Here is a 7942-nt window from a genome sequence, read left to right on the forward strand (position 1 = left end):
GTGAGCATTAAATGCTCGGACGAGTATAAATAGGGGTAAAGGGTTAGCCATTTGCTCCTGTATGTCATTTTCAGTCTCTTGCTCATAACTTCAAAGTTCTCTCATTTTCTCAAGTTCTTCCGACTCCATTCAAGCTCCGGTAAGGGTTTTAATCCTTCTTTTAGCTTTAAGTTCTTTGTTTTCCTTAAAAATGAGCGGCGCCGAAGGTCAGAGAGCTGCAAGCCCACCTTCCGTCCATGTTTCATGGTCGTCTGATGAAGTAGAGGTGGTTGGTCCAAGCGCACGACCAGAACCTTCTAGGGTCTCCGCTTCAGCTCGGGGGCGAACCGTACCATCAAGGCTTGTACCTTCCTCAGGGAGGGAGAATCTTCCTATGGACGAGCTGCCATCGATCTTACAAGAAACCGATCTGCAGTTGTTTAGCCAGGAGTACAACATTGAGCCCGATTCATATGAACTTATCCGGTGTCACGGCGATCACCGAGCCGATCACTCCTTTGAAGAGAATGACATGGTTATGGTATACGAGGAACAGTTAAAGGCCGGTCTTCGGTTCCCTCTGGACGACTTCTTCAAGGAGGTCCTAAAATTTCACCGAGTGTGCATTGCCCAAATTCACCCTAACTCGTGGCGGATCTTGGTAGCCTTCCGAGGCCTGTGCCGAGCTAAGGGAATCAGACCTACGGCTAAGGTGTTCGCCGAACTGCACAGGCTGACTCGCCGAAAGGACGACGAGCACTGGTTCTTTCAGGCGAAGCCTCATTGTGGGCTCTTCACCGATCTGCCCTCCTCCCTTAAGAATTGGAAGAACCGCTTCTTCATTCTGAGGAGCAAAAATCCGACCTGCTTTGAGGACTTCCGTGTTTGGTGGCACGGGGGCCCTTGATTCCGGCGTATTACCACGAACAAGGAGGAAAGCCTAATAGTGATGGGCGAAGAATCAAGCCGCCACTCAAAAGTACTCTGTTTAGATGCGGTGGCCGAATTGCATCATTGGACGATGGAGTTGATCACGCGAAAGTCGCGGGCTTGACTCTGATCTTGGCATCGGTATTTTCTATTTCTCAGATCTTTGGACCTTAGCGATCTCACTGACCTCTTTTTTGTGCAGGTATGGCGGGTGGTGAGGGTTCCAGGAAGCGGAAGAAAGAAAGGGAGATTTCCCGGAAGGTGAAAGAGATGAAGCGTTCGGCACTGCTTCAAACACCCGGTCATGAACCTGGGGAGACGCAAGGAGGCCCGTCCCGACCTTCGGGGCCGCCGATCACAGAAGCTGTCCGATCTCCTCCTCAACGGGAAGAGCCGCTTCCACCTCCTTCAGCTGTTCCAAGCACAGAAGGGGGTCGTTCTCGACCTCCTGCGAGGCCCCCTTCTCGTGGCGCCCAAGTGCTGATCGCTTCTCTGGAGAACAACTGGATTGTTCGGGAGAACCTCGATTTTGCCAAAGTCTTAGGGTCTTCCATCTGCCTTCGGGAGGATCGGGACAGACTATCTCCGGACAATCTTGACGACATCCTAACCCACTCCATGAGTCTGAATGTAGAGTGCCTGGTGAACCAGCACATAGTTCGGGAAAAGGCGCACCGCCTGGGTAAGGAGGTCGAGAAGAAGGGTCAAGAAGTGGCATCCCTCCGATCCCAACTCTCATCTGCTCAGGATTACATATCTCGAATTGAGGGGCGCATGAAGTACTATGAAGATAAGCTGGCCGAACAGACTCATGTTACGGTGAAAGGATCATGCCCTTAGAAGCCCAGCGCCGGGCCAACGGCTGCCAGTTGCTCACCTTCTTTGAGGAGCTTAAGGCAAAAGATGAAGAGATGGTGACAGAATAGCCGGAGCTTATGTGAACGCTCACAAAGATCTCTTGGCGAGCTCCAAAAGCGTTACCAGAGGAGGACTTCTCTTGGATGGCGACAGCTCCCGGAGGCGAGGAGGAAAGCGAAGAGGAGGCCGAGGATGAGAGAGAAAATGAGCAAAATGTAGATCAGGCTGGGGGTGATCCCCCAGCCGAATGACTTGTACAAACTTTTGAAATGAAATGAAGTGGAATGCCCTTTTTTTGTTCGATGAATGGTTATGATCGGAAAATTTCTGAATTATTAAACACTTGATTGTCTGAGTATGTTGAAATAACTGAAAATGATTATTAACCTAAGTGTGAGAGGTTGGAAAACGCGATGACCATGAGATCGGTAAAGAAGAAATGCTGAACAGAACTTGATTAAAATTGGAAATTTGACTTGAACACTTAAGATCGGCATCCTCATTAAACCGGACCAAAACCTTAGCTCTTAAACTTTTGAAAGGGAGATCGTCAACAAAACTGGTAAGAAAAGATCTAGTTCACTTTGTTTATACTACAACAGGTCGGAGAGATCGGTAAGCGATTTAATAGACTGGTAAGGATTTGACAGATGTGAGGACTTATCATTGATTCAATTCTTTGAGGAGAGGTCAGAAATGTGACTGTCTATCAAAGAGGGATCGGAAATGAGGTTGAAAGGAGACTTAGTACTGGGGTCAGTTTCAACGTTTTATTGATTTTGGGGATCGGCCAAAATATGGTGTCGACAGCTGCCCCTCTTTACATAATTTCTATTAAAGGGAAAATTTCCCGTGTAGGAATTATGTAAAGATTCAGACTCATATTTTGGACGATTAGGTGTTCGAAGTTAGGGAGCTAAAGCACACTTAAGTTGGTGACCTAAAAATTGGCAACAGAAGTTGAACTAAAATCAACTTGGATCAAAGAACCAGAGGTTGATAACAGGAAATGTAAATTGCATTAAAATCAACTTAAATCAAGGAACCAGAGGTTGATAGCAGGAAATTTAAATTGCAGGAAATTAAAATCAACTTAGATCAAGGAACCAGAGGTTGATAGCAGGAAATGTAAATTGCAGGAAATTAAAATCAACTTAGATCAAGGAACCAGAGGTTGATAACAGGAAATTTAAATTGCAAGAAATTAAAATCAACTTAGATCAAGGAACCAGAGGTTGATAGCAGGAAATTTAAATTGCAGGAAATTAAAATCAACTTAGATCAAGGAACCAGAGGTTGATAACAGGAAATTTAAATTGCAGGAAATTAAAATCAACTTAGATCAAGGAACCAGAGGTTGATAGTAGGAAATTTAAATTGCAGGAAATTAAAATCAACTTAGATCAAGGAACCAGAGGTTGATAACAGGAAATTTAAATTGCAGGAAATTAAAATCAACTTAGATCAAGGAACCAGAGGTTGATAACAGGAAATTTAAATTGCAGGAAATTAAAATCAACTTAGATCAAGGAACCAGAGGTTGATAGCAGGAAATTTAAATTGCAGGAAATTAAAATCAACTTAGATCAAGGAACCAGAGGTTGATAGCAGGAAATTTAAATTGTAGGAAATTAAAATCAACTTAGATCAAGGAACCAGAGGTTGATAGCAGAAAATTTAAATTGCAGGAAATTAAAATCAACTTAGATCAAGGAACCAGAGGTTGATAATAGGAAATTTAAATTGCAGGAAATTAAAATCAACTTAGATCAAGGAACCAGAGGTTGATAACAGGAAATTTAAATTGCAGGAAATTAAAATCAACTTAGATCAAGGAACCATAGATTGATAACAGGAAACTTAAATTGCAGGAAATTAAAATTGGCAGGAAATTTAAATTGCTGGAAATTAAAATTGACTTAGATTGCAGGAAATTAAAATCAACTTAGATCAAGGAACCAGAGGTTGATAGCAGGAAATTTAAATTGCAGGAAATTAAAATCAACTTAGATCAAGGAACCAGAGGTTGATAACAGGAAATTTAAATTGCAGGAAATTAAAATCAACTTAGATCAAGGAACCAGAGGTTGATAACAGGAAACTTAAATTGCACTTACAAAGCAAGCCTAATCCGGACACAAGCAGTTCTTCTCCAATGAAGTGTACTTAACAGAATCCCGAAGACCAATGATGAATGGAAGACGAGTTGCAAGACTTAACCTATGACCCCATTTCTTCAAATGCCCCTTTCGTTTTTTTCTTTCTCCCGAAAAGCACGCTTGCGGGTTTTTACTTCCCCTTCGTTTATAATGACTAGAAGTGCCCTTCCGGGTTTTCACCTCTAGTTTTTCTTTTTTTTTTAGGTCATTCCCTGCAAATCTCATAGTAAAGTACGTGATGTTATCAATTGTCAAATCTTTATCTTATGGCAAAAATTTTAACTGATTTAAATAGCGCATTAAATAACGAGATTGCAGAAAGATAAATATAAGGGAAAGATAGAAACATGGGGAATGAAGTGTGATTTTATTACGGTTTTAATAAAAACAAAGAAAAAGTTTCAAAGAAGAAGGGTACAAGGATAGCTCTCACATATTCCCTGTGGCTGATTTTGAAATCCCTTAACTGCCATTATTTTAAGTTCTCTGAAGCCTCATGCCGTGACAGTTTCCTCTTCATCCTGGTTTCATGCCCCCCATTCCTTATTGCTCCCTTTTTGTTGTCGGGATGCCCTTTCGGGTTTTCACCCCTAGGTTTTTTTTTTTTTTTTTTGGAGAACTCACTTTTTCAGGATGCCCTTTCGGGTTTTCATCCTTCACTCATTTTACAGAAAGTGCCCCTTCGGGGTTTTCGCCTTCTTTCACACATTTTGCTAGGAGCGCCCTTTTGAGTTTTCGCTCCTACCCTTTTTTTTTTTTTTTTTTTTTAGGCATAGTATTTCTTGACGGTGTCAGCATTCACAGGTCTCGGAAACTCTTCACCGTCCATGTGGGTCAAGATCAAGGCTCCTCCAGAAAATGCCTTTTTAACCACATAGGGTCCCTCGTAGGTTGGTGACCATTTGCCCCGGGGATCGTTTTGATTCGGGAGCACTTTCTTCAGAACAGGTCCCTGGGTTGGAATTCGCGTGGGCGAACGCTTTTATCAAATGCTCTAGCCATCCTCATCTGGTATAACTGCCCATGACATGCTGCTGCTAACCTTTTCTCATCTAGCAAGTTTAACTGATCCAACCTTGACTGGATCCATTCTGACTCATCAATCCCTGATTCCTTCAGAATCCTTAGGGAAGGAATTTCAACTTCAATAGGTGATACCGCTTCCATCCCAAAAACCAGTGAGTATGGAGTTGCCCCGGTTGAGGTTCTTACAGAAGTCCGGTATGCGTGGAGAGCGTAAGGAAGCATATCATGCCAATCCCTATACGTGACCGTCATTTTCCGGATTATCCTCTTGAGGTTTTTGTTTGCAGCTTCCACCGCTCCATTCATCTGGGGACGGTATGGGGAGGAATTGAGGTGTCGGATTTTGTATTGATCACACAATTTCTGAATCCTTGGACCATTCAGATTCTTAGCGTTATCAGTGACGATTTCATTAGGGAGGCCATGCCGGCAGATGATATTGTTTCTGAGGAATTTGAGAAACGTGTTCTGTGTGATGTGTGCATAGGATGTCGCCTCGACCCATTTGGAAAAATAGTCGATGGCCACGAGGATGAACCTGTGCCCACTTGATGCCTTGGGATTGATGGGACCAATCACATCAATACCCCACATTGCGAAAGGCCATGGTGAGACGAGGTTGAACAACTTGTGAGGTGGCACATTTATCGGATCGGCATAGATCTGACACTTATGGCACTTCCGAAAATACTCGATGCAATCTTTTTCCATTGTAGTCCAAAAATATCCCCGTCGCATGATTTGCTTAGCCATCATGTGCCCATTGGCATGGGTTGCACAATTTCCCTCATGAGTCTCAAAAAGGATTTTCTTCGCCTCTTTTGCATCCACACATCTCAACAGTTCACCGTTGGACCCTCTCTTGTATAGGGTTTCACCACTGGGGAAGTATCCCAGTGCTAATCTCTGAAGCATCCTCTTTTCGTTTCGGTTTGCCCCTGAGGCGAATTCTCTGGTTCTGCAGTAGACCAGGATGTCATGATACCAAGGTTTACCGTCGGGTTCTTCCTCAATCATGAAGCAATAAGCTGGCTCATTCCTTGCCTTAATCTTCAATATCTGAGCCATCTGCCCTTCTTCGATTTGAGCCATAACAGCTAGAGTAGCTAAAGCATCAGCAAATTGATTCTTGTCTCTACTAAGGTGAGTGAAAGAGATCTCTTCGAATTTCTTAATCAGCTCCAGTAAGTACCTCTGATATGGGATTAGCTTGGGATCCTTGGTTTGCCATTCTCCCTTGACTTGGTATATAATCAGGGCTGAGTCTCCATATACCTCCAACTTCCTGATTTTCATTTTGATTGCAGCCTGTAGACCCCTCACACAAGCTTCATATTCTGCGACATTATTGGTGCAGTCAAATCTCAACTTGATGGCTATCGGGAAGTGCTTTCCATCTGGGGATATCAATACAGCTCCAATTCCATTACCGGACAAATTGACAGCTCCGTCGAAATACATTTCCCATACATCGGTTGGCCCCTCTTCTTCGCAATCTACTTCATTAATATGCTCATCAGGGAACTCAAAATCCAGAGCTTCATAATCCTGAATAGGATTTTCTGCTAGGAGGTCAGCAATCACGCTACCTTTCACCGCTTTCCGGGTCATGTAGACTATGTCGTATTGGGAGAGTATGACCTGCCATTTGGCTATCCTACCTGGCACGAATGGGCTTTCGAATACATATTTGATAGGATCCATCCTGGAGATGAGCCATGTCTTGTGATTCAGCATGTAGTGCTTGAGGCGATTCGCTGTCCAGGCTAACGCGCAGCAAGTCTTTTCTAAGAAAGAGTACCTTGACTCACAATCATTGAACTTCTTGCTCAAGTAATAAATAGCCCTCTCCTTTCGGCCAGTATCATTATGTTGTCCCAAAACACATCCCATCGAGTTCTGTTGGACTGCCATATACAAGATAAGAGGCCTCCCTACCACGGGCGGAACCAACACCGTGGGTTTGGTGAAGTATTGCTTGATTTTCTCAAAAGCCTCTTGACAAACCGAATCCAATTGGGTGGAATTATTCTTCCGGAGTAGTCTGAAAATAGGCTCAGCTTTGGTAGTGAGATTAGAAATAAATCTCGAAATGTAATTTAACTTTCCCAGGAAACTGCGCACCTCCCTTTCTGTTTTTGGGGATGGCATTTCTTGAATAGCTCGAACCTTGTCTGGATCAACCTCTATTCCCCTCTCGCTTACTATGAATCCTAACAACTTCCCTGATCTAGCTCCGAATATGCATTTGGCAGGGTTCAATTTCAACTGGTATTTCCTGAGCCTTTTGAATACCCTCCTCATCACCTGTACATGGCTTTCTTTTCCTCTAGATTTAATGATCATATCATCTACATACACTTCCACCTCTTTATGCATCATATCGTGGAATAATGTGACCATTGCGCACTGGTAGGTAGCGCCAGCATTCTTCAACCCGAAAGGCATGACCCGATAGCAAAAAACTCCCCATTGAGTGATAAAAGCGGTTTTTTCTTTGTCTTCCTCATCCATTGGGATTTGATTGTACCCAGATGCCCCATCAATGCATGAGCACCTGCCCAATCCCGCAGCATTGTCTACTAACACATCAATGTGGGGGAGAGGGAAATCATCTTTTAGACTTGCTTTATTAAGATCCTTGTAGTCAACGCACACCCTGACTCTCCCGTCCTTCTTCATTACCGGGACGACGTTAGCCACCCATTGGGGATATTTGACCACTTCCAGGAACCCAGCGTCATACTGTTTCTTGACTTCATCCCTAACTTTGAGCAGTGTGTCTGGATTCATTCTCCTTAACTTCTGCTTTACCGGGACTGTCCCTGGAATTAGGGGAATTTTGTGTGTCACTATCTAAGGGTCCAAACCCACCATATCATCATAGCTCCAAGAAAATACGTCGAGGAATTCTTTAAGCAGACTGATCATATCTCCCAATTCTTCGCTCTCCACTACCTTAAGTTCCCTTTTTACTTCCTCTGTGCCTA

Source organism: Hevea brasiliensis, chromosome 16 (assembly GCF_030052815.1).
Source record: "Hevea brasiliensis isolate MT/VB/25A 57/8 chromosome 16, ASM3005281v1, whole genome shotgun sequence".
Taxonomy (NCBI): Eukaryota; Viridiplantae; Streptophyta; class Magnoliopsida; order Malpighiales; family Euphorbiaceae; genus Hevea; species Hevea brasiliensis.